This window comes from Sturnira hondurensis, unplaced genomic scaffold, assembly GCF_014824575.4.
Source record: "Sturnira hondurensis isolate 20B ecotype Veracruz unplaced genomic scaffold, ASM1482457v3 Scaffold0022215, whole genome shotgun sequence".
NCBI lineage: Eukaryota > Metazoa > Chordata > Mammalia > Chiroptera > Phyllostomidae > Sturnira > Sturnira hondurensis.
This window is the reverse complement of record NW_028094846.1, coordinates 9528472-9540030: the sequence shown is the minus strand read 5'-3', so window position 1 is coordinate 9540030 and position 11559 is coordinate 9528472.

Below are 11559 nucleotides of genomic sequence, written 5' to 3'. Positions count from 1 at the left end.
AAAAACAACCTAAGAAAAGCTCAGAGGAATTGCCTGGGAGAGGGCCCATTGCTGGTCAGGAATAACAGAACGTGGAATGTACCTTAAACTTTCAGCCACAGTCACAGGGAAAACACACCAACCAATAAGGCAAAAACAGTCAAACAGTGTTTGTCTATGTCATTGAAAAAGAGGAACTTGGGATTTGAACTCAGCAGTAGCTCAGAATCTCACTCCTCTTAAATGTGAACAGTTACCTGCCTCTTGCAAAAAAACAAACAAACATAATTTGAAAGAAAAGATATTCTAATAAAAGTCTGGTAAAATTAAGGTAGCGCCCTTTACTCAACTTACCTACAACCTCTTATTGAGTAGATATCAAAACAGGTTGGTTCTGACGTATTGCTAGGTAAGAGATTTATTCCTGTCTGTGAAAGTCAAGATAAGACTCTTAGGAAAGAGATTGGAGATTCCCCTTGTACGTTGCAGCTCCGTGAATTTAGCAAGAAACAAGCTCAGATAAGCACACGCTTATTTTTGGATGGTCTGGAAGTTTATTTTCTACCTTTTAAAAAAGATTTTAAAATGCCTACTCCAAATAATCTATTAATACAATTAGCTTTGATTTTGTATGAACCAGGTGCTGAGGATGAAGTGCTTGTGATCAAATACCTCAGGGTTTATGAGGGCTTGACACTTTCATATTAGGGCAGAGCATTGTCGATCCAACCCCCATCTGATTCCAAACCCTCTATTCACAACGATTTGCCCTCTGAGTCTAGAACAAGGAATTCACCCTTGATGGACATAGTGTTAGCAGAGATTCTGGCTCTAGAGCATATATCCTTTTCTGATGTACAGGGTAGGACTGGAAGATTTGATGGAACTGTAGGACAAACAATTAAATCCGGGGTAAGACTTAAACTTTCTTCCCACTCTGAATTATTGGTTCATAGTGTTTGGTAAAGATAGCTAGGATTTAGGAAGTATATTCTATAAAGTATAAAGTTGACATGAAAAGAACAAACATGCCCTCGGAAAGAGTATGTATGCCCTTCTACAAGATCGCAAATAAAACATAAATCTGTTTAACAGTGCCATGCATTTAGCTCTAACAGTTCATAAAAACTCATTAAATGGATGCATGGATGCACGGATGCATGAATGGATGGATTGATTCATTCCATCAATGAAATAGACCAGGAGAGCTAGCTGGAACTCTAAGGCAAAACAAATTCCACTTCTTAAATGGCTAGTTGTTCAGTTCAAAGTCGTTTTTGGGGGACTGAATTATCTGGCAAATTGCTTCAAATCCACATCTCACTTTTGATGGCTGATCCCTCCCTTAAAATGAGTACTGAAGTGCTCTTGGAATAAAGCCAGGCAATGGGGTTAGTGTCAAAAGCAAACCAGGATTTAGCACAAACCTGAGGCTGACATTCTAAGGTTTTTTAAAAGACTTTATTTATTTATTTATTTTTAGAGAGAGGAGAAGGGAGGGAGAAAGAGAAGGAGAGAAACATGAATTAGTTGTCTCTCATATACGCCCCAACCAGGGACCAAACCCACAACCCAGGCATGTGCCCTGACCAGGAATCCAACTTATGACCTTTCATTTTGCAGGACAACACCCAACCAACAGAGCCACACCAATCAGGGCTGACATTTTTTTTTAATAGAGAGGTTTAAAATCCCAGATTCATTTATTGTAGCAGTTGTGAGACATTGGAAACAATGGGTGCATCTTAAACACATTGTGTCATAAAAGCTCTGTTGGGTGTAAAAAACAACTTGCTTAAATGATATCCCCAGTCTGGCATTTATGTGCATAAAAACCAAAATAATTCAATACGTGTTCTGTGAACACATGTATATACTCAAGTGTGTGACGATATGGAAAGGAGGTAAACTCAGGTGTTAGGGAACACATCTGGATTAAGGTGAGGCTGACTTGACCATGGTGTTGCTATGATTTGCTTCCTATCTCGTTAGGCTTCCTCAACCAGCCTCGTCAATGAGACAATCAATATACTTAAATCCAAGGACTAAGTCTTTCTCATTTTCCCCAAATTAAAATCTTGTGCTCGTTAAGAACAAAAATACTTCTTAAATGTGATTGTGAAATGTTTTAAAGCTTTAAAAATTACATTTTCCTATATTTAACCCCCATGAACCTTGGAAGATTAGTTTGTTTTGCTGTTGAGTACCTTCTTTTTCTTAGTATTTTCCCTATTGACATCCCTTTTAAATTGCTTAGCTTAATAGACATGGTGATCCTTTTACTACCTACAAGCAATCCCTCTTTCTTAGAACACTCTTAAAGAGAAAAGCGTCTTTCTTTACAGCATCTCTTTGTTTCAGTGATGATTTATAGACTGGTAATAGAAGCATGCAATAAAATATAGCAAGACAGCTGCAATTTAAAAAAAAGCTGAAGTATCTAAGTCAGAACGAGATTATATTTTGCAAGGGGTGAACCAGCTCATTTCCAGGCGGTGGAAAGTTTTAAACTCTTGGCAGGAGAGTTTCTATGGCCCTTCCGAAAATAGAAAAAGGCAGCTGGGTACCCGGGCTGGAAGAAGACCCCTGGGTTTTTAGTGAGACTTATCAGCCACTAAAACACTCCTGGAATCCCGAGATTGGATGCCCCCCACCTGTTAAACAAGAAATGAGAACACGTGAGCATTTGCTTACAAATCCCACTGCATTAGCAGAAGGCCCACAAAATATTACAAGAGGGCAGAAGCAGCTGGGACTGTTTCACAGAAAAACGGACGGGCTTAAGAGTGATGGAGAAGACGTAGCTGGTTTGGGAACTGGAAGTGATTACACATCTTTTCAAGCACGAAGTGAAAATTTTGGCAAAGTCAAGATATATACTGTCCTAACATGCTGATAACTATTTTACATAGAGAAGTGATACGATAACTCATACATATGCATTTCATGTAATTAACATATGTATCATATAACATATACGTAAATAACTCTTGAATAAACTCTAACACCCTCAGCCATTCACACACATTGTCAGCTTTAATTCTCATCGAAACCTCTGCTGTGTCACCCTCTTTCACAGGAGAGGAATCCGGTGCTTAGGAAGGCGAAGTGACTCAGTCTCGCTCACAAGGGTGGAGAGTGGTGAGCTGGAACGGGAACCTCGTCTCCTGAACCGGATCGCGTGCCTGTTCCATCACTGCTGGCTGCTCTAGGCCACCAGAGGCTCTTCGAAAGAAAGCCAGAGGGTGGGCTTCTGGGCTTTGGCCAAACTCAAACGTTCTGAGTGTCTAAGTGAGGAGTCGTTCTGTTTGCTGAGTCCATGGCTCCTCTCTCTCCCCCCAGTCTCTAGACACCTTTTCACCAGATCACACAGGTGACAAAGGATGTACCAGGAGCAGCAAGAGTAGGTTGGCCGCTGCGAGTACATGAAACAGAGTTTATTCTTGCATTATTACTTATGAACTATTGCATTATTTTGCATTCAAACGACTGTGAACCTGCTTTCCACCCCCACCCCCGTGTGCGGATATAGACATCTGCGGGCATTTATCTGTAGTGCCCTGCCCTGAACGAACCAACCTCTTGTCAGTCACTGTAACCCTGAGCGCAGGCCAGAATGAAAGAGAAATGTATCAATTCTTCATTTTGAAATGTAGTTCCAGTTTACATGCAGTTCGTGTAAACCTTTGTGCCGTGATTACAGTTTACTTTTGGCAGAAGCACTTGATATTAGCAGTATGTAAAGAAATTCTCTTTGTGTTTTCACCAGGAGGAGTGATATTGACTTCACACCCAAAAGTTTGTGTTCATGAAACAGACTATAAAACCCTCATAGGAGCTTGGACTAAATTTATGGGATGAAAGGAGAAGAGTAGCATTCTTGAGAGGACAGCCACCATGAACCACCCGCGCCTCCCATATGTTCCCGTAAAGATTGCAGAATTTTCGGGGACAATCCTGAACTGAGTGGGGAATAGAAAGCACAGAGTAATTCCTAGAGAGCTAGTTCATGGCCCACCCCCCCGAAATAACATATCACACACACACACTCACACACACACACACACACACCACTAGGACATTGGGTAGTACCTGATACAGTTTCACTATGGCTCATGTTAGGTGCCTAAAATAGGTTCTACTAAATAACCTAAACCTAATGTGGGTACTTTTTTTAAAAAAATATTTTATTTATTTATCTTTAGAGGGGGAGGGAAGGAGAGAGGAAGAGAAACATTAATGTATGGTTGCTTCTTGTGCATCCCCTGCTGGGAACTGGCCCCTGCCAGGAACTGGCCTGCAACCCAGGCATGTGCCCTGATTGGGAATTGAACCGCGATCGTGTGGTTCGCAGGCCCGCGCTCAGTTTACTGAGCTACACCAGCCAGGGCATGTGGGTACTTTTTTAAGTCTGAAAGAATTTATTTTTCAAATCATCTCTTGCCCTGCCCGGTGGCGCTCAGTGGATTGAGCGCCGGCCTGAAAACTGAAGGGTCGCCAGTTCAGTTCCCAGCTAGGACACGAGCCTGGGTTGCAGGCCTGGTCCCCAGCTGGGGGCGTGAGAGAGGCAATCCATCTATGTTTCTCTCACACATCTCTGTTTCTCTCCCTCTCTTTCTCCCTTCACTCCGCCAAAGATAAATAAATAAAATATTTAAACCTCTGAAATTCCTCCCACGAAAAGCAACCATGACTTACTCGGAAAGTATTTTCATCATTGTTTACGGAAGATAAGTTTTAAAAGTACATTCACTACCAATTTACACTAATAAATGTCTTTTGGTATGTGGAAAGCTGCCCTGCTGCGATGCTCAGAAAAGTAGGTTAGATTCCTGAAATAATTTTCTAGTTCCCTTACCAGCTCATCGTGCCTGCCTAAACAAGCTATTCGGTTTCCTGGTATCTTTCTTCCTCCACCCATGAAAGGGGGCAGTAACATTTGCTCTTAGATTATGTCAGTGGGGCACCCGGGGAGCCCCTGCTGACAGGCGCCAGAAGTCCTCATTATCTGGGCATGACCTCATTCGGGCTGAGGACTTTACCAAGCCTCACCGATGACCTCAGCGCCTACCTTCCCAACTCTTCCTGTTCCACTTGCTTTTCACTGTATCCGCGTCTATTTACATTCTTTATGTATTTTAACTTCATCACACTGTTTGCACTGTTTTGAGGAGAGCTGATGCTTTGAAGAAACCATGAAACCACACTTGAATGCATTTTCTACTTTTTTTGTTGTTTGCATTCATAGACTTATGTTTAAGATTTGAGACAAATAAAAAAGGACTTAAACAACTTTGTCATTGCAGCTATGAGGGTTATGTTAGGCTTCTTGTTTGAGTTATTTACATTTTAATTCATATAAAAGGTAATTTTGAGCAGGCACACATATCTTTATATCCCTCCCCGTACATTTGGTGAGAGATTTAAGGTGGATGTTGCAACTGCTGTCAGTTTGGAGGTTTGTGTCCCTTTTCTAGAGAAACAAGATAACATGATATAAGGGGGGCAAAAGATTATTTCCTGAGGACTAAATCTGAGCTTAACCTCTAGTCCAACCAGCTGATACATATTGATCCCCTCGGATAAGATGGCAAAGGTCAAAGGGCAACTTCAGGGACAACCGGATGACTTGAAAAGCAGAGCTGCTGATTCAGTAACAATTAAAACCTGGGGATGAAGTCAGAGGGTTCTCAGCTGCATTTCCTGGACGTGAAAGCACTTCATTCCGTCTGTCAACCTTCTGAACCAAGGCTGGTAAAAATATTTCAGAGGAGCCAACTTGGTCTTTGGAATCTACCAGGTAACCACAGAAAATCTAATTCTTGGGACTGTTTCTAACATTGGAATCTGCCCTCAGAGATGTTATGTTTCAAGTGGCAGGTATTACACATTCAAACAAAGCTCGACTCATTTGCTGAACAATGGACAGATTATGAGATAGAGACAGACTTTCATCAGAAACATCAAGCAGAATACTATGGGCTTAACACTATTTCCCTTATATCCATTATATGTTTGTGGCTTATCAGACACAGTTTAATATCACTTTTGTGCCTTAAGGAGTAGATATTATGGGATACAATGTAGCATGATGATTAAGAATGTAGGCTCTGGAGTCTGAGTTCAAATCCTATCTCCACCAGTTACTAACAGGATAGCGTTGTGTCTTTATTTCCTCATCTACAGTATCTACTCCAAAGGATTATGAAAATTAAATGAGATACTAAGTATACGATGCCTATGATGGTGCCTGGCACATATTACATGCTCAATAAACATTAGCTTAGGCTGTACTAAGTTTGCTGTAGCTCAGGTTGGGGTCTCTGAAAAGCAGACTATGAGACGAAATTTAGTGCGTGGAATGTTTTACCAGGGAGTACCCTCAGTGTAAACACCTGTGGAAGGGAGGGAAGGAAACGGGATGGGGGAGGAGAAGTCTCGGTGTAATACAGGTCCCATAGCCTCGCCAATGCCATGGGAAGCTTGGGTGCAGACGGCCCACCCAAGTTGCACTGTGTCGGGCTGAGACGGCTGAGCCTTTATATTCCCTCCATCAGGCATTGTTATGCACCACTCTCCCGGTCTCTGGGCACGACCTTGGGCAAAGTGGCTCTCTGCAGCTGGGGCAATCCGTGAAGTGACTGACAGCAGAGGCTGTCCACTGACTGCACTCTCAGCAGCAGGTGCAAAAATTCTTCCTTTAAGCGTGTCTAGGTAGCATGAACCTTCACTGTCCAACACAGGGGGGTCCGTGCAGCATTCGGAAAAGAACATCGACAAATGACGGATGCTCGAATAAGTGAGGTCTTTAAGGACAAAAGGGTAGTGACACTGTGTAAGAATAAGCCATGGGAACAGGAAAAAGAACTACAGATGAATGAGGGAAAGCTTCCTCATTTTGAAACCCCCACATTGTTGGAGAGGAGGGACTCTAGTACCTAGAAGCCCTTTGTTTAATGAACATTGTAAGGGGTTGGGGTTTGTAGTGGAGGTGTAACCTGGGAGAAATCTGGTGTATTCTGAATAATAAGAGTCACCTAGGAAGGTGGAAACAGCAGCCAGTCACAGCAGACGCCAGTCAGAAGGGGCAAGGAGAATTGTTGCTAAGGATTTTAGGGGAACAAAAATGGCGAACATCGTAGCTTTGATGTGCTTGGCACTAAGTGCTTTGCATGTACTACCTGACTTAGTCCTCACCACATTATAGGAGAGACGTTACCATGATTTCCCTCCGTTTAGAGATGAGGAACCTGGGGCTGAGAGAAGTAATTTGCCGGTGTCACTCAGTGAGAAAGTGCGGAGCGGGGACTGGGACTTGGGCAGGAAGAATCTAGACGGTGGGCCTGTTCTCTTATCACCCTCAGTCTCCGCTCTGTCTCTGTGAAACTGCCAAGGCTTTTGATACAAATGGGCTCTATCTCAGGAATTCAAAGAGGAGTCATGTTGCATCAAGGCGGAGAGAGGGCAAGAACAGAGGCCGTGTGGTATGCAGGGGCAGCTAACGCCCGGCTTGCATGTCGGTATTTTGCAAAAAGATGCACTGTGAACCAATACTGCTGGCCTTTGGTTACACAAGCATGATGCCAGCGTGACACAAGCATGAGTCAACAGATAGGACCGTGTGATGAATGTCCCATTCTACTTGAACGTCTTCACACCCTCAGTGTGTGCAATGCTGGATTCCACAAAGCTGAGCAAGGAGGAAAGAAAAGGGTTTGAGAGAAAGCCACAAATGAGAATCCACAGGTCAGAAATGTACTCCAGCCTACGTAGACTAGAGCGATTGGGGGGAAATACCGTATATGGGGATCTTGAAGTTAGACACACTGTGGTCGGGATACTGTAAAGCCAGATTGCCTGGGTTGGCATCTGGGTTGCCTGGGTTGGCTTCAGTCTCCTATTAAACTGGGTAACAGTACCACTTCACTGGGCTGTTGCGAGAATTCAATCCGTTAACACGTGTCGAGCACTCGGAACAGCACTAGTAAGTGACTCAGTAAGTAACAAATTATGAACAAGGGTGAAGGACAACTCAATACATATTCAAATACAAAGATCTTTATATAGCTCGTTTCCCTTTTTATCGTACAAAAAAATAGGAAGTCCACTTAAACTATGAGAGATTGAGAATAGATTTAAACATGTACCGACTGTGGGTGAAAGTTCTCTCTTGAGGGCGGTAGAGCACAGACCAGATTCTTTTTGTTAGCCTAAGAATGGTGCTAAGTGTGGGAAAACACCCAAACATTAGGTTTGAAGCAGGGGTACCCGATTACCTACCATGCCTCACTTGCCCAAGATAGACTGAAAACTAAAGAAAGCTCTGTGCTTTTGAGGATCTTACCAATAAATAGTAGCCATTAGATATTGAGATAGTACCTGGAGGGTTTTAATTTTTTATATATTATTATTTTTTTAATTTTATTTTAGAGAGAGGGGAAGGGAGAGAGGGAGAGAAATATCAATGTGTGGTTGCCTCTCGTGCGCTCCCTACTGGGGAATCTGGTCCACAACCCAGGCATGGGCCCTGACTGGGAATTGAACTGGTGACCCTTCGGTTTGCAGGCTGACATTCAATCCACTAAGCCACACCAGCCAAGGCAAGATAGTACCTGGAGTTGTGATAACTATTTCCCTTTTTCAGCATAGAAAACACAGAAGCAATGGGAAGAAATCAGAATACAAATTTATCTAGACAGAGTCATGACCAGGACCCAAATTTTAAAACATTAGTATTATCCCCATTGCCTTTAATTTCCTTTCATTGATTACAAAAATGAATTAACTGGTAGAGCATCACATTATATACATCTCTATATATTTGAAGATGTATTCAGTTGTCCTTTAACTGTCTCTGCTTATCTACTCTTTGGTCTGATGTCAGCAAACTGCCATCCCACCCCTGGTCCGTTAAAGGGGTCACCTAGCCAAGTATGTATAATCATGTATTTGTTTCTCAGGGATCATCCAATAAGATCCACATCCATGATGCGCTAGAAGTCACAAAGGGGAAGTGGCTAGGCTGCGGCGAACCCTAAGGAGAGAAGGAAAGGCTGCCGAGGTCTCCATCCAGAACAGCCTTCCCAGTTCCTGTAGTTTCCTGTCTTGGGGTCCGAGACATATAGCCTTACAACCCCACCCCATTCCTCCCCTTCTCTTCTGCTGGTTTGACAGGGCTTTTATAATCAAACGATCCCTGACTAAATGCATGACTATCTTGACTTCAAACTGCTGAAGGTCAACATAAAGACACACAGAGAGAAGAATTTAGTCTACACTGTGTGCTTAGTATTTTGGGGTGAGAAGATCCTTGAGAAAAAGAAAGATGTTTAGTGATACGGCACTTTGAAGAGCCTCCTGTGAAGTATTCCGATAGTTTCTCTAACCACATTTAACCGCCAAACCTTACGGTTCCACTTCTCAAATATCTTGTTCATCTTCCCTCCACGCAATCTCTTTAACTTAACACTATGGGAAGATGTAAGGAAACCCACTAGCTTTTTTAAAGAAAATTCAAATTCCAGATCTCACTGTGGAGAAAACTCAGGGCCTCCCAGTTTTGTCTCTTAACATTTCTCTTCCCCTTGGGGACCTCTCGCTTAGGATCCTCACTTGCTTCGCTGGAAAAGGACAAGTTTCCTTGCACCACATGGGTTGATCTCCTTTGCCTTAAATTACGAGAAGCAATTCTGACTTCAGGATGAAATAATCATAAAAGCTTTAGAGAAAGGTTTAGGAATAACAGGAAAAACAGCAAGTAAACCACTAAAAGATGCAAATGACCTATTCTAGCTCATTCGGTAGGGCATGCAATTTGTATTCAAGAAACACGTGAGCACTGTGGGATTGTCAGTGTGCGTGTATCAATGACACTCCTGCTCTCGAGAGGCGTAAGGACATGGTTGTGAGCTGCTTGCTGTCCGTGGCGATGCTGGATGAATGAGGGAGTGGAGACAAGGCAGCTAGACCAGTATTGTGGGTGTGGAAATAGGGAAGGTTTCAGTGCCATCATCTAAAAAACGAAGGCCTTAAGGCACAAGAATTAGCAGAGCACGAGATTGGGGAAAGGCCGAGGGCAGGAAATGAAGCACTCCAGAAGGTCCCAAGTTTGTGTAAAAGGGAAGAGTACAATTTGTAGACTCGGCGGGGTTTCTCCTTTTTATGCTCAGGTGACAGGCTGTGTTTTTCCTGTCACGTAGAGGAGCCCACGAGCATGTCGGGACACTTCTAAATCTAGGCCAAAGAGAGCTCTAACTCAACAGTTTCCTCTTCCCAGTCAATGGCCGCTTGCTCACTTTGGTTTCCCAGACTCAGGGCTCACGTCTTCATTCCAGGTGGCTGACGACAGTAGAATTGTCATACTGTAGGATTTGGCTTTATGACCTCGATGGGGACAACACGGCAGAAGAGTCCATCACCTTTATGCATTCAGTGGGAAATGCCTCCTTACACTGCCAACGCAAAGGCCACTTTCTGAAGACACAAGATCACGGGGCAACAGTTTTATCTCTAGCTTAGGCATGATCTATGCAAACCCTTTCTTCTATAGTTCTCCTCACAGAATGAAAAGCAAGTTACTTCCACCTTTGTTTTGAGGATTGAAGGTTTACAAAACTTCTTTACATACAAGGAAGTCATTAAAAGGGAAGTGAATTAAGTTTCTAGAAATTCATATGACTGTACTGTGGGTTTCCCTGGGCCAATATTGCCACATAAAGTCACAATGTGACTCATTTCTAAAAACCCTAGTCCCTATTTGCAAGCCAATGACATTAAGTTTTCCCTTGCAAAGGAATGATAAACAGAAAATAGGATACTTTAGGTAGCAATGATCTTAAAACACGGATGCTCTTGAGCATGCATTTCTCAATGGAGGCAAAATAATATTCCTCTCCATCTGTACGAAGCACAAAAATAGACTAAGATCCCAGAGCAGATATACAGAATATATGTGGTATTACTTTCACGGGGGCAGACGATTAGAAAAAATACATTGAAAAGGGCTCTTTAGGGAGGTGAGAATTAAACACTTCAGAAACACGGCTACAAATTCTTTTGTTAAATCAGGAATACCGAAATTCATTCCATTTTAGAGACAACTCAGAATCCCTGAATGAACCACAAAATCATGGTGATTACACTTCTAATGTACTTGTGCAGGGGCCCTTTGTTTCCCCTGACCAGGTGCAAAGAAGACTCTTGGATCAACTTTAAAAAGTTTATGAGTCATTAAGTTTACAAAACATACAGGAAGGTACAAACTAAGAAAAGTAAATTTATTTAAATTACTAAAATAGCCTTTAAAGTCATTTACAGATCAGCTGCTACAATTATTTTTCCTGAAAGGTAAGTAAAATTAATTACTTTAAAATTATTTTGGTCAGTGAAACATTTATTAAAAACATTTGTTTTTCCATATAATATATAGGTATAAAATAAGCCTTTCCAAAAACGCTTTATTTTAGAATCCTCTAGAAACCAGGTGATCCAACTTCTGACAGGAACAAATTATAGTAGGGGGTGTAAGTTTAGGAATACAGGTGGTCCTAGCAGGAAGAAATAAGACGATACTCTACGACA